Source organism: Marmota marmota, unplaced genomic scaffold (genome assembly GCF_001458135.2).
Source record: "Marmota marmota marmota unplaced genomic scaffold, marMar, whole genome shotgun sequence".
Classification (NCBI taxonomy): Eukaryota; Metazoa; Chordata; class Mammalia; order Rodentia; family Sciuridae; genus Marmota; species Marmota marmota.
Window position 1 is genome coordinate 5003571 of NW_026000101.1, and position 21476 is coordinate 5025046.

Genomic DNA, 21476 nt, shown 5'->3' on the forward strand with positions numbered 1-21476 from the left:
GGAGGTCCACAGGTCTCTGCCGTGTGGTTCTCTCCACAGGTGGCTTATAGCCCAGCACAGCAAGAGAGCGTGAACACCAGGAGTTGGGCATCCACTTAGGTCTGTCTTTTATTGTGACCCTTCACAATTGTCCAGTGGGCTGGCCATCCAGGTACCCAGACGTGTGAGCTTGTTAGAATGAGAAAGGAGACACCCTTCTAACACAGATACGATCATCTCTATTCAGTACTCTTGCCTGTGTTCAGTTGTGCCATACCACAGGGTCTCTGAATTATTTTCCATGCTGAATTCATGTCTTCATTATAAAGGGTCTATTTTATTATATTGGTAATTTGTGTTTGACCAAAAAAAAAAAAAATTTGCAAAACACCCAAGTAGGTCAGCAAATTAAACAAATGTTTCAGAAGAATTCTAAATGCTTTACACGATTCTCTACCAAATCGCCACGGCAGCCCTGAGAACCAGCCTAGGGCTAGTGAGCAGAACTGACCAGAGTGGATCTGCTCTGGAGTTCATCTCTGCATTCACACCAAAGCCCCAGTGCTCACGGTTGCTCTTAGTGACTGAGTCTGGTAGAGATAATCTGTTCTGGGCCATGGGGAACTCTCTGATAGGCCGCCTGGCCCAAGATCCCCTCCACCCCGAGATCTGGCCAAGGATTTTTTTCAGCCTGAGTGGCATATGAGACCCCTCTACTCAGGCTCCCCTCATACTATGTTCCCTCTCTCCTTCACTCAGGGCCACCTGTACTGTGGTTTCTCCCAGATTTTCCTGACCCTTCCCATTTTGTCCTCACGGCACAATACATTTCTGGCACATCGATATCTGTTCTCACATGACCCAGACTAATACAATTAATAGCATTGGCACAAGTCTGAAAACTTATCGAATGCTGTGTATTTGATTGAGTTCCCTCCCTCTGAGCTGATGCAGGAGTAAGTGTGTGTGTGTGTGGGGGGGGGGCGTTGGAAGAACACAGACATCAGACCTGGAGTCCTTGAGGTAGCATCACCTCGATGACCTTGGGTGAGCCACATTTCTCTGAGGCTCATTCACCTTATCTGTAGACTGGAAATGAGACTAATACACATCCATCATAAGAGTACATGAAGTTGTGCCTAAAAAGTACAACGCCTGGGACAGTAGTTTCCTGAAAAGAGCTAAGTTGAGCAGGGTACACCCCTGTTATCCCAGTGCCTCGGGTAAGTGAGGGAGGAGGGTTGTGAGTTCAAAGCCAGCCTCAGCAACTAAGCAAGGCCCCAAGCAACTCAGCAGGACTGCGTCTAAATAAAATATAAAAAAGGGATGGGGGTGTGGCTCAGTGGTTGAGCACCCCTGGGTTCAATCAAAACAAAACAAAACAACAACAAGAACAACAACAACAAAACTATATTGACATTTTGCAAGACCTAGCAAAACAATGACACTTTTTACAAATTGAGAAGATGTGTTTTCATGAGATGGATCTTTGTCATAAATCTCATTATCAGAGGTACCAAGGATATAGAAAGCACGGAATGCTTTTCAGAGCATCGCTGGGGATGCAAGCATGATAAGAAACCAACTAAATTAGTAGACCTGTGACACATGCCCATGGAAGGCTGGGCAAGGAGATTGGGGCAAGCTGGAGGAGGCCAGATCTGTGCTCATACGGGGACAGAGAGCAGAGCCTGGGGGATCTGGAGGGATGGGATCTACTGGCCAGCATCTCTCTCTTTGGTTTTGCTGCAGAACTCATGGAGGGATGGGAGAGGAGCCATCCAGGGCTGCTCCTCACTCCCTCCTCCCGTCCCATGCAACAGCTACTTCCTCTTCCTGGTGGGAGTTAAGGCTGGACGTGTAGTTGCCTTGGCTTTCCTCCTCCTCTACCCAGTTCCCAGCTCACCTGAACCACCTGTGCTGCAAAGCTGCCTCCTGCTTTCTGCTCTCAGGTCTGCCCAGCGGGAAGTGGAGATGTGTCTGGGAGAAGCACTGAGTCTGGTAGAGATATCTAACGGTGACTCGGGTTCCCTAACAGTGCACCTATGCAGGCAGTCTGCGCTGCTCACCCCGTGGACCCTGGGCAAGCAGCTAGTCTGATTCCCTGCACCTGAGTCTCTTTCTCTGCAAGGACTGATGGCCTCTTAGGGCTGGCACCTGGGATGGGCTTCGTGCTGTGGTCTATGTTGTCTCCCCATATTGATACATTGGAACCTAACACGCAGTATGGTATTAAAGAGGAGTGAGGCCTCTTGGGAAGCAATTAAGGTGTGAATGCTCTGCCTCGTGGGTGGGTTACTCTTAGGTAGGTAGGAAGGAGCTGCCTTCCTCTTCTGCTGTGTGAGGACACAGAGGTGCTGTCTCCGAGGAACAGGTCCTGGTCAGACACCACATCTTCTGGCACCTTGATTTTGAACTTCTCAGGCTCCAGAATGGTGAGCAATCAAATTCTGTTTTTTTTTTTTTTAAATAAATTACCCGGGTTAAGACATTTTGTCATAGCAGCCTCCATGGACTGAGGTGTGCAATAAGTTAGCTCCATCTTTCTTTGTATATGTTGTCAAAAGTGGCTTTTCCAATCCTCCTAAGAGTAACTTTGGTTCCTGATGGCAATATATAAAAACTGCATGAGGATTTACATGTGTTTGTGCAAGTTGTGGCTGCTTAGCTTGGTAAGGTGGGAAATGCAGTTGAGCCCTGTGTACGACAATAAAGAATAAATGGGCTTGGGCCCAGCTTCTTTGACAAGCAGACAAATGAAAAACAAACAAACAAACAAAAAGCTTTCATAGGTCTAAATACTAGGGCCATTCTGGGACTGTAACCAAAAAGCTCTTTTTACTGGTTACAAGAAAAAAAAAATTGAAGGAAGAGAGACTTCTGATTTCCTTCCATCTCTTCTCTCTTGAAAGGAAGAAGAGTGCTAGTTGTGTGGAATCCCTTACCCTGAATCAGGGTGGCTGTGGAGGCAGAGCTAGGGCAAGTGTCTTTATAGTGTGACCCTCTGTATTATGCCAGAGGCAAAGAGTGGAGTCCAAATAGAGAATTACTAGATCTAGAATTCAAAAACCTGGTCCCCTCTGCAATCTACCACCTACTGTGTGACTTGGGAGAAACCGCTTCACCTTTTGGAGCTTCAAATTTTGGGGTGTGACAAGGCATGGCTCAGGGCTACTATGAGGTTGGATGGGGTAAGGATGCTATGGGAAAGTGCCTACTATGTTGCCGGGTAGACCACAGCTATGTGTGGGAATGCTATGTCCAATTCAACACCCTGGTTAGAGATGCCCCAAGGTTATCCTTGAAAGCATGGAGTTAGGAGAGTTCAAAGTAACTGAGTCTAGCCTAGTGCATGCTGATGATGTCATAGTAATGGCAAAGTGTGCATCCTTCAGTGTGGTGGCTGCTATACAGGAGGGGAGTGGTTTGGCTGAACTTAGATGTCGAGGAGTTTCTGGAAGCTGCCCCTGCGTGGCCTACATACTGCTTTTATTTTCATGGTGCATTTGTTCATTTGGGGGCAGCTGGAGGAAATGTTCACGCAGATAATGGAGGGGGAGGTACGTTCAAGGCAGAGTTGAGTCTAAATATTTATACGGTTTTTAAAAAAGCAATCTTAGACCTCTTGCCTCAGTTGAGACTTGGCCCTACTCTTCTCTCCCGTCTGCATTTGACAAAATTCCAAAGCTTGGATTTTGAATGTCCCCCCAAGACCCATATGTTGAAGGGTTGATCCCTAATCTGTGACACTTTAAGGAGGTGGTAGACCCTTTAGGGGGTAGGGCCTAGTCAAAGGTGATTAGGTCACTGAGGGGTCGGGGGGTGGCCTTGAAGGGGATATTGGGGCCTCAGTCCCTTCTTCTCTCTCTTTGCTGCCAAGCTGCTATGAGGTGAACAGACCTCTCCATCAAGTTCTCTCTCTATAATGAATAGCCTTGCCACGAGCCCAAGGCAACAGGGCCGATGGACCAGGAACAGAAACCTCCAAAATCATGAGCCATAGTAAACCTTTCCAACTTCTAAGCTTATTATCAAGAATTTTGTCACAATAATAGAAAACTGATTACCTATAGGGAAATTAGAACTCAGGTTTTTAATTTGCATAAGGAGACCCAGCTCATGGGCTGGAGGTGTGGTCCCATGCCAGGCTTGATGCCTACCCAACAATGTGTGTGGCAGGTCTCTGTGAGCTGTATACACAGCCTTGTAGAGATGCACATTATCACTACTTCGGCATTTAAACAAAGGAGGCAACTGAAGTTCAAAGGTTTGCTTCAGGCCACACAGCTGAGAAACAGCAGCGGTACAGAGACTTGACTTCCCCATTCTCAAAATAGGGCCCATTCTACCCCGGCTGCTGCCTCAGGAGTGCTCGGCTTTCTGCCCCCTTTTCTTTGGAAGAAATTAATAAAAGGCAGCCACCCAATGGCCAATGGGCTCCAAAGAGGTTAGGGAACATGCTTGTGGGGACAATCACAAAACCACTTTCAGGAGACACGTGGTCTCCATAAAAAAAGAATACAGAAATCAATTTCCTTGAATGTTCTTCAACCCAATCGACCCTGATGTTGCTTGACTGTTCCTGACAGTCTCTGATCACCCTCCTTAAAGCCCCAAATAAAGCATAATGAAATAAGCCATAAGCATTTGGGGTTATTCAGCTCTCTGAAGCGCTGGAGGATGCAATTTGTAGGCAAGATGTTAAGGAATTAAAAAAAAAGAAAAATGCCGGCTGGTGCCAAGCCGCGTTGTACCAATTTCTCCCTGGCTCTGCCGCATGTTAGGTATGCATATGGTCCACACATTTTCCAAAAATGTACCCCCAGGTGTCAGGGCCTGTTTTTTAGAGTGTATCAACTAAATGTGGAGAGACGGGTGTGCTGAGGAAATGAAAAATAAAACCCCAGCTGCTCCCTTAGAACATTGCTGTAATTTGGCGCTTGGCGTGGGTTGTGGCGTTCCTGTCTGGAGTCCTGCAGAGGCAGCGCCCTGGAAGGTGACCTCTCCCATGACAGGACCCAGGGCATCGACTCCATGTCCCCTGGTCTGGCATGGGATCTGGTATGGATGGGAGGCTCAGAGAACAGGAGGTGAGTGAGCAAGTTCAGTTGCTAAACTGGTACAAGGAGAGGAAAGGCCCTTGGGAGAGGCTGGCTGAAATGAGCTGTGATCCTGACACCACCCTGCGTACAAATTCCTGCCTGAAAGCCCATCTTCAGGTTAAAGAATTGGCTGCTTGGTGTGGTGATAAAAAGGGACAAGGAATGAACTTGGAAAACTTGGGTTTGTGACCGATAGGATTGCATTTGAGCCTTTTCCTTTTATAACGATAAAGTTATAGAGCATCTAGTGCAATACAGTAGGTGTATAATTTTGGCACATAGTAGGTGTATAATTTATCCATCCATCCATCCATCCATCATTCATCCTTCCCTCCTTCCCTCCTTCCATCCATCACCCACTTGTTATCTACAATTGTCAGACCTGAGGTCAAGAGCTAGTGGCAGAATGGTCACTACTTTCAAGGAGCTCAAAATCAGTGGATGTCGTTGTTTAATTCTTAGATAACACCACAGAGGCAGAGGATATCATTCCTCTTCCTGAGTGATAAGGAAAGCAAGCTTCAGAGAAGTTCTGTGGCCTGCTCCCAGTCCCCAGCAGTAAGCAGTGGTCCCGTGGTGGAACTCAGCATCAGAGGGCACCAACAGGCACCTGGCGGCTCAGTGCTGCTCAACGCATGTTCTGTTTGGGCTGCATGTTGTTTGTGGAGAAAGAAAACCTGGAATGTGAACACTGTGGCCCCTCTGCTCTCAAGGTCTGACCCTCGGTCCTGTTCACACTCTGCCCTTATTAGCCTGGCCTGTGGGCAGCTGTGTGTATAATCCCCGTTCAGATTTTTCCATACCTAGTGCTCTTCTCAGTGGGTTTAAGGATATTGCTACCTCTGACAGGGCCTTGGCCACACTCCTGATCCCTCAGGGTCTTTTCTGGCCTGGTGCTGATGGTCTCCACTTTGTCACAGTTCCTTCAATCCCACGAATTGACCATCATGGCAAGCACACCCCGTCATCTTGCTAGCTGGCCGGGCTGCTGAGATGAGCTAGGTTTAAAGAAGCTGACTGCAGCAATAGCTAAGAAAATGTTGAAGAAATCACGCCACACAAGAACATGAGTTTCAAGGGTGAGACTGCTCTGCGACCCCAAGGGTCAGCTCCATGCTGGGCAGCGCTGGAAAAAGCAAGGGCGAGAGAGAGCACCCCAAACCCTTCTATTTATTGGGGAAAAGACATTCAATAGAATATTCCATCCAAATAACGCAAGGGATAGGATTTCGAAAGGTGGAGTCTTACTTGGTGATCCTTGTGGTCAGCAAATTGATTGACATCTTGGCAAGTCACACCCATCTCAGGTGCTGTGTGGGATCACAGGCAGAGGGAGAGGAAAGGCACACTTAGGTCACACAGCCCAATCAGTGTGCAATGCCAGACCAGACCCCTCATATGCTCAAATGCGCATAGCTCACACACACAGCCCGTGGATGGCTTGTGACACCGTCATGTAGTTCTGGATGTTTTGGGGGCAGGGATGATGGTGGTGGTGGTTAGAGGGGTGGGGACATTGTACAGCATGCACCAGATGTTTGGTTATGTTTCCCAACTGCAAAAAAACATCGGCTGCAGCCAGTCTCTTCCAATAGCTCCAAAGGAAGGGTTTTTCTTCCCCTCTTCCCAGGGCAAGGAGCCTCGCAGGGCCCTGGTTAGCTCACTTCCCCAGTTCTCTCATGGAAAGGGCAGGCAGCTGGCATTACACCCCCTAAAATGTTTCCAGGCTGAAGTCATCTTTGCCAGTTAATGTAGTAGGTGGAGCTTTGGGGTCTCCATCAATCACTGGGAATGAGTTGGAGGAAATACAAATTTCCCTCCAGAAAATCACGCTGGTCCCAGGTGCCCAGGCCAGGCCTGCTGAGAGCCGGAGGAGAATCTGGTCCAGCCATGTCCTCAGAACAGAGGGAAGACCTCCCTGGGAGAATGAAGCAGGAAGGCCCATTGGTGGAGCTGGAATTGACAGCCTTGCCCAAGCCTACTTGAGCATCTTAATAAGGAGCTGAGTGAGCGCCAGCACCTGTCCAGAGCTCAGTGAACCCACAGGGTGCCCGTGGGCCACATCTGATCCTGCTGAGGTGGAGCAGCCTGGGATCTGTGAGAGTGAGATTCTAGGCCAGGCTGCCCAGGTCAGGATCCGGCTCCACCACTTTCAGTCTTCGGAGTTTGGGCATGTTCCTGTCCCTGTACCTCAGTTTCCTTATCAGTAAAATGAGGGATGATAACAGCACCTACCATATGGGGAGGCTTTGAGCATTTAATTAGCTATTCCAGGGAAATGACTTCTAAGTCTGACATCTAGCCAGTACTTAATGGAGCTATTATCATCTTTCATGATTCTTTCCATTCTGTCTCTGAATTGGGTTTTATCCACAGAAAACAACCTGTTTTCACTGACCCAGGTTGGATGGGATCCCTTCAGTTAATGTAAGAAGACCGTGTGTTCTCTTTCAAATGGAAGTTGGAGCTGCTCTTGTTCTCCATTCATTGCATTCCCGGGAAGACCTTAGCCTCTGTCTGTGGTTTGCTTTCTGTTGCCCCCCTCCCTTGCCACCAAACAAAACCAAAAAACAAACCCCAAAGCGATGTGACCGTGTTTTCTTCTCTGCCTTACCTGTCAGGAAATTTAGAACGTTATCTGCAGCTTACATTGAGTTCCCCAGGGCATCTCTTTTTTCCAGTTCTCTTAAATGGAATATTTACCCCAAATCCAGTGCTTCTTAATATTTGACCCCTGGGAACCATTTAAAATAGCAAAGTATAGGGACTGAAGGGAGTTCAAGGAGCAGAATGCCAAGAATTCAGAAGCCTGAAATTCTCTTCAAGTCTTACCTTTCAACTTAAAATTCATGCAGCATTTTGAACTTGAGTCCATTATATTTTCGTATTTGTTTAAATATTAAATCAGTGCTTTGATCAACCTTCAGGTAAAAACGGATGTTTAAGGAAGACGATGCTCTGAACTTAGGCTATGACTCCCTGTGATAGTCATTGGTACCACTCAGGTCTTTCTGGATCTTCCTCCTTACAGGGGCATAGTAGGACTGCAGTCTCTGTCCTTGTGATTCCAGTTGGCCCATGTGACTAGCTTTGCCAAGGAGTGTCCATCAGTTCTGGCTAGTGTGTGGTTCTCCATATTCCCTTGCAGTGCTCAGGTAGAGGCCTGGTCTGACAAGAGCCTCCATCAGTTGGGTTCCTGAGTGATCTGACGAGCTGAGTTCTACTAACTGTGCTGCACAGATTGGGTGAGGAAGAAGTAAATGCTATTGTTTACAGCCACCGAGAGTTCAGGGATGTTTGTTATGGCTGCATGACCTAGCCTGTCCTGCCTAATGCTATCTAGGTACCCTAGAGTTCCAGAAGGAGAGCCTCCCCTCCATTTTGAAAGCATGGCCTGAGGCACCTTGTCTAGAAATGGACATTTGGGAAGACGAAAAATGAAAAACTTCAACTGCTGGATTTCCCCTTTTTTTAAAAAAATTATTTTTATTTATACATGACATTGAATGTATTTTGTCAGAATATACATACATAAAGTATAACTTTTCCTATTTAGGATCCTACTCTTGTGGTTGTACATGATGTGGAGTTACCCTGGTTGGTGTATACAAATACAAGGCTAGGAACATTATGACCAATTAATTCTACTGTCTTCTCATTCCCCTCCCTCACTTTTCCTCCATTAACCCTGTCCATTCCAATCTTTCTATTATTCTCCTTCCCAACTTCCCCTGTTTTGGGTTAGCATCCACAAATCAGAGAGAACATTTGACCTTGGTTTTTGGAATTGCTTTATTTCACTTAGCATGATATTCTCCAGTTCCATCCATTTACCAGCAAATGCCATAGCTTCATTCTTCTTTATGCATGAATAATATTCCATTGTGTATATATGCCACATTTTCTTTATCCATTCATACATTGAAGGACATCTAGGTTGTTTCCATAGCTTGGCTATTGTGAGTTGAACTACTGTAAACATGGATGTGGCTGCATCACTGTAGTATGCTGTTTTTTAAGTCCTTTGGGTATTTGCAGAGGAGTAGGATAACTGGGTAAAATGGTGGTTCCTTCCATTCCAAGCTTTCTAAGGAATCTCCATACTGCTTTCCAGAGTGGTTGCATCGATTTGCCATCCCACCAACAAAGTATGAGAAGATTTTCCCTCTTTACAGAAAATTCTTATCCCCTTTTCAGGTTTAAGATACAGAGCATAGTATGAGACTTTGGAGTCTTTCTCAGAGGACATTATGCTAAGCAAAATGAGCCAAACACAGCCAAACTTTGAATATGCACAATTTTCATTTGTAAATCATACTAAAGTATGCCAAAAAAATAGAGTCTCAATATATAGACTAAAATCAACTCGTCATTTGTTACTTCTTGGGAAATATCACTTTTTAAGACAGTTATACACTAAATGTCCACTGTTAAATCTGAAAAAATGAATTATAAGTTTGAGTCGGGAATCTCTGACTATTGGATTTCTATTATGGTTGGTGCTGAGAATGCAGCAGGTACTTGATAAACAACATAGGATGGGTGAGCGTCCTTTCACTAATGTAATAGTGCAGACTACCGACCTTTTCACTCCTTAGCATTATACTTTAGCATCTATTTCATTATGTCTTGTTTGATAGCTTACTGTTGACATATTGGTCTCTCCAACTAAAATATTAGCCCTTTTATGTAAGAATTAGGTAATTTTATCTCTGAGTCTTCCAATGGGAAAAGGTAAATTTCTGATCAAGTGTCCAAGAATGGCTTGGTGAATCGAATGAGTTAGGTGGCCTGTTGTCATGCACGGTTCCCCTTGAACTGACTTCAGTTCTCAGCCAAAGTTCACCCTGTTTCTCTGGCAGAACCTTCTCCCCTTGCCCAGTGCCCTTCCTGGGGTCCATCATGTGAGCAAGCAGTAGCAGTGGTTTGACTTTTACTATTTCTCTTTTCCCACCAATGAAAATGGCCCCTGTCCCTCATTTACAAAGTGCTGCAGGTTTCCTGCTGTCCCAGCTAGTAGCACTAAAACAAGGGAATTTGCATGGGCCTAAAACACCTGGGAGACCAGCTGATCAGTTTGCATACAAATCTTGCCATCTCAGGCTTTAGGATAGGAGAAAGGTACAAAACAGGATGGAAGAGAGAGCTGTGGGAAAGCCGAGAACACTAGTAACATCAGAATCCAGGTGTTTTTAGTTATCACTGGTGCATAACAAACCACCTGCAAACAGAGTAATTTAAGGCAAGGTGTTGCTGTCTTTTGTAGTTCCATGGGTTGATGTGGATCAACTGGGTGGTTCTTATTTGGGGCCTTATGTGGTTGCTGTTTGTGGGAAGTAGGGGCTAGAGTTACTTAAATGCCTTAGTTTTTGGCTTCTGGGATGGCTTCTCTCATGTGCCTGGTGCCTTAGCTTTGCAGAAGAATGGAGCTAGAGGTGGGCCAGATCTCCTTCTCTCCACAGGCTAACGAGGGCTTCCTTCTAACATGGTGGTCTAAGGGGAGTAGGACTTCTTACATGGAACCTAACTTCCTTTAAAACAAGATTTTAAAACTTCAGCACTATTGACATTGGGGCCATTTTGTTGTGGAGGGCTGTCTAGTGTAATGAGACTGTTTAGCTGCATCCCTGACCTCTATCAATTAGATGCTGGAGGAAGGTCTCCCTGTCTCCTCTCCTAATTATGACAACCCCAAATGTCTCTAGACATTGCTAAATGTTTCTGGAAAGCCAAGTTGCCTCAGCTGGAGAATCACTGTCCTTGAGGGAGTATTGCAAGAAACCCAGGTAAGTTACAAGTCTGCTTGTGACCAGCCTTGGAAGGTAGAGATAGGCACTACCTCTGTATTCTGTACCAAGTGAGTTCTAGGGCCACCCAAGATAAGGAGAGGAGGATGATCTAAGGGCACAAACACAGGGAGAGATGGTTTGTGGAGGTGGGGAGTCACCTTTGGAGACAAAAGGTTTATTAATTGGACGACTCATAAAAGCCATCTTCCAGGACTCCTCATGCTTATTGTCAATTCCCTTTAAGAACTTTGCTGAATGTCCACTTGGTCTCTATTTCTGTGAGGGACACTGGGTAACATGATGCCTAAGTCAATGATTCCTATTCTTGAGGATGTTAGGGGCCACTTGGGGATACAGATAGCAAACCAATGTTTGAGTGCAACATGGTATAGGATAAGATATAGAAAGAAGTCGTGAGTGGTGGCACATGCCTGTGATCCCAGCAGCTCAGGAGGCTGAAACAGGAGGATTGCAAATTCAAAGCCATCCTCAGCAACTTAGCAAGACCCTGTCTCAAAATAAAAAGGGCCAGGGATGAATCTCAGTGGTTAAGTGCCCCTGGGTTCAGTCTCCAGTACCCGGGGGGTGTGGGGGAGATACAGAGAACAAAAGGTGGAATGGAGCATGGGAAGAGAGGGTGCCATTTTCCTATGGGTGTCCTCTTGCTGGAGGAGATGACACATGGGCTGAGACTTGGAAGATGAGTAAATCAATTGTGAGGAGATGGGGGCCATGCACTTCTTGGAAAAGCACACTGTGGTGAAACAGTGGGGCCCATGGGGACAGGCAGCGGCTCCAAGCTGTAGGAGTGTAGGTGTGTGGGTGTGGGATGGGGCTGGATTGGTTCCTGCAGGAAGGGAGAGGAGATAAGGGCTGAGGAGCCGACTTGATTCTGAATCTATTTCTTGGCTATTGTTTTACCAATCTCCAGTGACTAGGAAATGACACATCCTTATTTGTAAAATAAACAGCAGGGAAGTCTTCTGGACAGGACACCTGCAACGGGGGTACCAGGAGGCAGCACTGAGCACACTGTAAACCAGCCTGGACATGCTTGTCTCCCAGAGTGGGCGGTGGTGCCGAGAGGGGCAGAGGTGCTGGAAGCCTGCTAAGCCAGGCCCTTTCATGGGGGTTTTGGAAACCTCCTTGGTCAGCTCCCGTATCAGCCACCTGGACGTATTATCGCTTAAAATGGTGCTGAGAGTCTTAGACTTTCAGTGACTCAGCGAATGCCTCATAGTAAGTGTCAGAGTTAGAACTGGACCCAGGTTTGCGATGTTGACATAGATATTAATCTATGGAGTGTTGTCAAATAAGGAACCAAGTAAGGAAGAGAGAGAAGGAAAATCTGGCATCCTGGTGTTCCTGGTTTATGGCCGCCATGCTAGGAGCATTGACTCAAAGTCATCGTCTTAGTGGGCTCAAGGAGGTGCCCACAAGTCACAGTCCCACTGATTCTGGTGCCCTGCTTCTTGTTTCATACATTTGCCACCCACCCTGATTCAGAGAAGCAGCAGCCAGTCAGCAGGGATGTTTCTGATGCACTTGAAGGATAAAATGAGGGACTGAGTTCTCAGGTATAAAGGGGTCTCCAGGAAGGGGAGATCAAGGCTCTGGGCAGGCATCCGGCTGGACTTGAAAAACCTGAAGAATTCACTTCACTCCCTGGGACATCCCATCGGCTACCAACATGAACACTTTTGATGGACACATACAAAATAAATAGTTCCCCACTTACTGGAATCCAGGAGACAGTTTTCAGTTAAATATGTCTGCGTGACTTCCCCTGTGGCTGCTCCCCCGCCATCAATAAATACAACCCCTGGTTCCCAGGATGGAGTTGCAACTCCTTAGCATGGCAGGCTGAGCCCGCTGCCTCCTCCAGCCCCATCTGTGCTGCCCGGGTGCCACACCCATGCTGAGACACTGCTGCTGCCCCCCCCAGGCTCCTGCTCTGCGCCTCTGGTCATGGCGCCCTCTTCCTGTCATGCACCTCCTTTATTCTTTCTGTCTGATGACTCCAATTCCCTTGAGCTTCTGATTACTGACTTGGCACAGGTCTCTGAGCACCTCTTATGAGCAATACCTGGGATGAGCAAGACACAGTCCCTGACCTTGAAGAGCAACCTCAAATGTCACTTTCTCTGTGAAAATGTCTTCGGTCCCTTTGGGAATTCCCCAAGCATGCTTTTAGGGTCCCCCTACACCAGCGATTGCAGTGTGTTGCAGTTTTCATTTGATGGGGGTAGGGACCACACCTGACTTGTCCAGAGTCGCTGGTATGCATGCGGCCTGGTTTGTGTCTGGGTCACAGTCTATGCTCTCCTGTGCTAAATGCATAGCCAAACAATGTGTGAGTGGGTAAGTAAGGGCAGCTCCCTGGTGCACTGGGTCTTCACAGGGATGCTTCCACAGGGGAGGGGGAGCTGTTTCCCTGTTCTGCATGGAAGCTCCCTGTGAAGATCTTCATGGATTGCTCCTCTGCAAACTTAGTAAAAGAACAGGGTTTTGACACAGCGCCAGCAGACCTGAGAGAGTCAAGTCACTCTCTTTGAGGAGATTAATGAACAAGGACTTAGAGAAGGGATGGGTGAGCTGGTAACCAACAAGTAGGAACCAGCCATCAGCTCAACCCTATTTCGGGAACAAACGAAACCAGCATCTTCAAGGTTGAGCTTGGCTTGGTTCAATTAATCCTTCTCCTCCTCTGTGTGTCTTCTGCTCCCACACCCACCGCAGCCTTTGGCCCTCATCTCTGTTGAATCACGAATCAGAGCCGGCAGCACCGCCATGCTTGCTTGCTTGCTTTCTGTCCCCAGCTGCATCTGGCTATTTCCTCATTTTGCTGTCCTAGGAGGACAGAGAGGACCCCCGGGGTGGAGGGAGAGTCTTAGATAAATAATCCATTTCGAGTCTTTCAGGGAGAGGGACGCTCTGAGTGGGGACCCTGATTCATGGAGGAAGGAAGATGTGCATGAGGGGGTGGGGGGTTGGATGAGGATCAGAGGAGGCAAGGAGGCCGGGCCGCCTCCTGGGGATGGGTGGGAAAGGTGAACCGCCAGGTCCTGATAAGGCGTGGAATGCTTGGGGGCTGTGAGCAAAGAACCACAGGCACAAGGGGAAGGGAATGCAGACAGGTACCTTTGTACAAGCCGATTTCTTTATTAATGGAGAACATTTACATATCCAACAATTGCACATCAAAGACAGAAAACCGGGGTACAATGCTCACAACCCATAGGACAAAGATAATGATCATGACATTGAAAGTTTTGCAGGTCGGTAACAAAATACTAGAATAAAACCTCAGTGGAAAAATGGGCAAAAGATTTTAAAGAATAAACAAGGAAACCGAAGGGACTACAAAACCTCTATCAATTTTTAACCCATAATTGAAGAACTGACCATAAAGAGACTGGATTCTTCCTCTTTAAGTTAGGAAAACTTTTTTTTTTTTTTTTTAAACAATTTAGTAGCATCCAGGACCCAGTGAAATGGCACATAGAACGGGTTGCCCCCTCCGTGGGCAGATTCCTGGTCAACTTTTGCCGTCCATCTTGAAGCCACTTCCTTAGAAAACTGCCTTTCCGTTATCCTCTGAGCCACCAGCATCTTTCCACCCTCTTTTGGCCCCCCTCACATAGCTCCCTTCCCTTCTAGAATGTGAGTGCTCCTGGGCCCAGACCCGGCCTTCTTTTGTCTGTGGTTCCCAAGTGGGGTCTGGCACACGCTCATCTCTCTCTGGCCCCACACTGAGTCACGTGACTCAGTGCAGCGTCCACTGTGTGTCCTGAGCGGGGTGCAGAGCATCTGAAACGTGCACCGTCTTGGGCAATCAGGGCCATATGGTGAAAACGTGCCTGAGATGGCTTGTACGTTAAGACTCGGTAGAATTTAATAGTATTCATTTTATTTCCCCCCCACCCCCAAATTCCTGGATTTCTGCCTTCCCTCATATGAAGATGCATTTTGCTGAAATGATTCATTTTACAAAATCCCTGCAGGCCGAACAAGCAGAGGCATGCACTGGGTTTTGAGTGGAGAGGTACCACGTGGGGACCTGGGGCCTCAGTTCCCGCTCAGCACGTTGTAAGTTCGGCTAGTTGTTCCCAACATCTTTTCCTAATCAACATCTCACATAGAAAAGCAAAGTGTGCCAACAGACCCAGTGTGCAATGGTGGAGCACCTACTGAATGCTATTTAGAACCATCCTAGGAGACAGGCAGGTATCAACTACATATATTAAACAGATGAGGAAACTGCTTGGCTCCTCAAGGGGCAGAAATGAGCTGTGTGAGAATCATTCTGAGGCCAACCACCCACATCATTATCAAGACAGGCAATAAAAGCTGAAAAGAGCCTTTGTTAAGAATGTGGGGAGCAGCTGTTATTGTTACCTTTGTGGATAGGCAAGAGTCTTTCCTCTGGAACACTGGGGGGCAGTGTGGGACAGTGGATTGAGCTAGCAATTTGTAATAAGGGGATTTGGGTGTGAGTTTGAAAGCTCTGTGACTTTAAGCAAGTTAAGCAACCTCTCTGAGTCTCCATTTTCTTATTCCAAAATGGGAACAGTCATTGTTAAGACTCATCTCAATAGATTATCGTGAGGATCAGATAAAAAAATGGGTGTGGAAATGCTTTGTAAACAGTGAAGAGCTATATGGATAATTCTAATAATATGGTAAGTATGTAATCTGAGTCTCTTTCTGAGGAAAAAAGTATTTCCCTCAAAACTCCTGCCTTAATCCTGAGCCTCCTTAACTCTGGAGTTCACTCTTGGGTTCTCATACATTCTACAGGTACAACGAACGAGCATTCCTAGAGACGGAGGTGGAAAGGGGCGAGCCGGGATAAATGGGGTCCACTCGTCAGTTTCCTCTGGTCCTACAGCAGGAGCTCATTCAGGGGCCATGACAGCTGCCTCTGGCTGTGGCAGAGGCAGGGAAAGGTGACCACAGGGTGCTGGGGCCTCCACTCTGCTGAGGGAGAAAGAAGTCAAAAGCCACCTTGGGTTGGGGAGCGTCACACGGACCCTCTGAGAGTCTTGGAGTCAGAGTGTTTCCCCGTCCTCAGTCACTGGTGAGTTTTGCTGGCCCTGGAAGTCACCTCTGTGACCTTTCACTTGGTTGACTTTGCATCCGTTTTCTGACCTCATTCAAGGTCAAGGGCGTCTGTGAGTCTCCATTGAACCACTGACAGAAAACACACCTGTTCACTTCCCAGCAGAGCTCAGCCGAGGTCCACCCTGCCACACTTCCAGCAAGCAGGCCCCGTGTCTGGGTGCGCATCTCTAGAGGCAGGAGGCGCCGTTCTCTCCAGGTGGCTCTGCCCGAAGATTCTCCTGTAGATGGGGCCTATGTTTTCTTACCTGTGATTCCACCCATTCATTGGCTGTGACTGTTGGGTCACATGAAGTATGTCCATCTTCACTGTCCAAGCTGGCCTTTAGGACTCTGTAGCTGGCTCTTAGGTACCCCATGTCCTGCCCAGACTGGACACGCCCCCTCTGCCTGTTCCATCTAGGGTTCCTCTGCTGATGTGGCTTCAAGTGTTCTGGATATTGTTTGTCACTGTCCTCTGAAAGGACTCCTTCATCTCTTAAAATATCACTTCTGGCAGGGCACACAATCCTTTAGTGTGGTCTGGACAAGTAAGGGTGAATGAGAGAGTCCCCTCCTTCATTCTAGAGCTGCTACTACTGTTGATGCAGCTTAAGTAACACATTCTTCATAATGCTCTTACCCAGGGCCAGACACTCTGCAAAACGACTAGGTTTACAGCATTACCAGTACCTCACTCCGAGCAGCCTCATCCCTCAACCCCTAGTGCTAGTAGAAGGCACGTGTGGGTTGTCTGACAGCCACCAGAGCAGCATTTTTAAAGCTTTTTGATTGTGCAGGCATCTCGGTAAAATCACACTGAGCATGCATCTCCAGTGTGTGTCTATTTACTTATAAATTTTATAATGGATGAATGCATAGAGTGCATGCAAAAAAATATGAAAATTTAAAGGTACAAAATCAGCCCAAAATAAAAATTGGAATGATTTCATCATCATTTATAGTCCTATGGTCCACCTGGGGATGTTCCACTGGGACTCAGAGCATTCTGTGTCCTCCCGCTAAAGCAACTCAGAGCTCTGTGCCCAAGAATGGAAGTTGTGGCTGTGCTCACGGCAGCTGCAAGGTATCATTCACTGGTTTCCAGACTTTCTAGCTGGGGACAGTGACGTTGTTGGGTATGTGATTGGAAGAATGAGCACAAAGGAAAGAGGTCGTCTGCACCCCCCCCAGTCACCCTTGTCCTATCCATTACCCACCCCGTTTCCCCTCTCCCTTGGCTGCCGCATCTGTCTTCACTCATCCCTGGTGCCATTTGTCCCCAAAGGCCAGAGCTGTCGTTGGAATTTGGTGGACATAACATCTTTATTTTTTTTATTTTTATGTGGTGCTGAGGATCGAACCCAGCACCCTGTGCATGCCATGTGAGCACGCTACCGCTTGAGCCACATCCCCAGCCCAGTCGTTGGAATTTGGGAGGCAAGGTAAGTGACAAGCTGAGGAGGTGATCGTGTTTTTGGATCTCAGAGGAGAGAGAAGACTTTGGAGTGAGACCCCTTCCCATATAAAAATCCCAAGAGAGAAACTGGCAGTAATTCTGGCCTTGGCGTGAGTTCAGAGGAGTGTAAGCAGAGTGCAGGTCAACATGAAGCCATGCTCCGGGGAGAGGGGGACCACCGGGGGGCTTTGACCTCGAGGACCCTGTGCGACAGGAGCCTGGCCCTCAGATGCTTGAAGGAAGTCATAGTAGATCTTTATCCTGCGGCACCTGGGGGTGGCCCAGGGAGACATGCTGGGCTCAACATGTGGAAGGCTTCACCTGTCCACAGGTGAGCTGAGCTCCTAGGAGGGGTGCTGTCTCCCTCCTGGAGGTGTTTGAGAGCCAGTCAGGCATGGAGCTGATGGAAGCTCGGGCCATGGGGACTCATGCTGGTGGCCTGGGCTGGTGGGCTACTGAGGTCCCAAGGATCCCAAGACTCTGAGATTCTAGGACCAAGTGGGATAGGGTGGTGGGGACTCCAGGTCCCCCCTCCCGTCCCTGGATACCCTTCTGCACCCCCCAGCCTGGCATTCTGGTGCCTCTGTTTCTCCCCAGGCTCTGCTGTCTCCTAGGAGGCTAGGGCATAGGAGGGAAGGTGGGTCTCCAGAACGCTGGCTTGGCCAAGAGCCTTGTGTGGAGGCCACTTGGCTGGGAGTGTACCAGCTTTGAAGAGCAATGCCACCATGTTGCCCTCTGTCTCCTATGGCCAGTGGTCTCCTATGGCCAGGATGTCCACATAGGTCCTCTCTGTACCTCCTAAGGAAAGGTGAGATCTGAGGACTCACCAGGGTCCCTTGTCCTCTTTCCTGAAAGTTGGAAGAAGACATTGGCACCGTCCTTCTAGGGCAGAGTCACCTCCTCTTGGGACGCCCTCCCTCCTGTGGTGAGTGGGTCAACACAACCTGATAACTGGCCTCAGAAGTATCTTAGGGTCCATTTCTTCCTCTGCGGTGGCTCTGATTTAGGCCCTTGGTGTCTCTTCCCAGGACCGTGACAAGAGCTTCTTGCTGCTTGATCTCCTGGCCGCTAGACCATCCTCCCCAGGATGATCGTCATGAAAAATGACCTGATCATGCTGTCACCCAGCTGACCTGTGCACAGGACCACCACCTGTCACAGATTCCACCCCTTACAGTGGAGCTGTCCCCAGCCTCTCCCACCTCCTCTCCACCCTGGTCCCATCTCATTGCTCCCTCTCGGTGGCCCTGCCTTGGGGACTCCAGACTTTTGTCTCTGGGGATTAATTTGTCAGAATATTCTTGTCTGCTGGGGAAACTCCTAATCCTCTCTTAAGATCTTGTCAGATGTCACATTTTCTGTGAAATCATCCCTGATTCTCCCAGGCCGAGTGAGCTCTTCCACGTAGCTGCACGCGGAGCTGTGGGTAGGCTGCTCTGGCTGAGTCTGCCTCTGGGGCTCAGGTGTGTGCTTACCAACAGCAGGGACAGACACCTGCTCGTGGAGGCACTTCATGCCTGCCTGTGAAGTATTAGTCAAGAGAAGGAAGGAATAATCAAATTCTCTAGCTTACAATTCATTTCACTTTCTGACCCTCTTGGAAAGAGGTACACTACTAGGCTGTCCCATTAAAAATCACCTCAACTAGCTCCCTGTGCTCTCCAAAGCTGTTGGGTGTGTTGCAGAGAGCACAGTATTAGTTTCCTGAAGCTGCTGTAACAAAGTAGCCCTGCCTGGCTGACTTGAATAAGAGAAATTTATTGTCTCATATTCCTGGAGACCAGAAGTCTGAGATTAAGAAGTCATCTGGGTTGGTTTCTTCTAGGGGCTGTGAAAGAGAATCTGTTCTGGGGTTCTAGTCTAGCTTCTGGTGGATTGCTGGCCACTTTTGAAGTTCTTGGCCTGTGGTAGCATCATGCTGATCTCTCTGCCTTCATCTGGTATTCTCTGTGTGTGTCTGTCTCCAAATTTCCCCCTTTCCTTTTTTATTTGATGTTCATTGATAGATGCATTTTAATAGCTACTTAATGATTCGTGTTTACATTTTAGAAATCAAAATTAAATCAATTATTGTTCATCAGCTATTAAAATAGATTGATCAGTGTATTATGTGCCCTTTACTAATGGAGTTATATGAAGAGGGAAGGAGACAAGTGAAAACAGCCATTGAAGAGATTTGAATGTCACTCAGTGCTGTTATAACGAAATGCAAGGTTTTCCATCATAATTCTATAGAGTAGTAATGACTTTGAAAATTTTGGCTACAATTCCAACCACAAAGTTGGAAGATAAATGTATGTAAGAAAATTAAAAGTATTAATTTTTGATTGGACAAGTTTCTAAGTTCCTTTTCCTTATATTATCATTTTCCCCTAGGACACTAATCATATTGAATACCCTATTTCCAAATAAGGCCACACTGAGGAAGCAGGACTTCAGCATGTGGATATCTCAACCTATAAACATACCAGATCCTTGGGACATGCGCGTGTCAGCAGCCTTTCCATACCTGCAGATGGGGGGACGGGGAGAGCTAGATCAACCCAAGGCTTTATCTTGATCTGTGCACAGGACCACCACCTGTCACAGATTCCACATTTCACTCTTTCACTTTGGAAAGTCCAATGGCCACTTTCATTCATTTATTTGTCAAATAAATATTTATTTTAATTTTTTTAGATGTTGATGGACCTTAATTTTATTCATTTATTTATGTGCGGTGCTGAGAATCGAACCTAGTGCTTCACACATGCTAGGCAAGTGCCCTACCACTGAGTTACAACCCCAAACCTTGGCCAAAATTTTATTGAGTGCCTACTATGTCCCAGCACTTGGCATCTGCCCTGTGAGCAGAGTTGCCTTGGATGATCCATGCCTTTCCTGCTGAATGATACACCATGACGTGTCCGTGGTGTATCTATGGTCGGCATCTTCAGTGGAGACTTGTTTCATTTGATTGGGAATCCGCCTCATCAGCTATTTGAATATTGGTTTCACAACCTGAAGAATAGGACTGTGATTGCCAAGTTTAAATCTTAGGCATAATCTGGTTGTGCCATCTGTTTGGAAACATTGTGGTTAAGCTACTTTTCTCTGTCCTTCTCCAATCTTATGATTTTGGCTTCAGGAGGTGCATGCACCATTAATTTGGAAAGGAAGTAGGAGCACCTCCCAGGACCTGCTTTGCTCAGAACACAGCCAGTGTCCAGGGAGCAGGGGCCTGTATTGGGTGCCTCCTGGGGCCAGAGGTGAACCAGGTCCTCTGGCATCATTGCAATGGCAAAGAACTCTCTCCTCCTTGCTGCACCCAACAGAGTGTTTATCTTTTTAAAAGCTTCTTCTTGTGCTCCCTGAGTGCTTGGGTCTCTGTGCTAAGTACCTTAAATGCTTTACCTAGTTTTATCTTTGCTTTAGCCTTGTGAGGTAGAAGTTGCGCATCTCTAACCTGAAAATTTGAAATCTGAAATGCTTCAAATCCCAAGACTTGGAATGCCTCCGTGACACCACATGTGGAAAATTCCACACCTGATGGCACATGATGGATCACAGTTGAAATGCAGATGCACTGAAAATATTGTGTAGAATTACCTTTAGGCTATGTGTAGAAGGTGCATATGAGACATGAGTGAATTTCCTGTTTGGACTTGGGTCCCAAGACAGCTCATTATGTATATGCAAATATTCCAGAACTTCAAAAATTCCAAAATCCAAAACACTTCTGGTCTCCAACATTTTAGACAAGGAATGTTCGACCTGTAGAATGATTGACCATTTTACAATGAGAAAGCCAGTCGCTGGATCATAAGCCAACTTGCCATCTTACAGTTAATAAGGGACAGCGGTGTCCCAGATACAAGTCTGTTGGTCCCAATGTGGAGGCTTTTACCCTCTGTTCTCCTGCCATCTCTCATTTAAAAAAAATAAAAGTTATAAACACTTAAGGTGTGCAGCATTATGTTTTGATACACATATACCTAGTGAGCTGATTGCTACAGTCAAACTATTTAACATATTCATTCTTCATATAGTTATGCCCTTTTTCGTGAT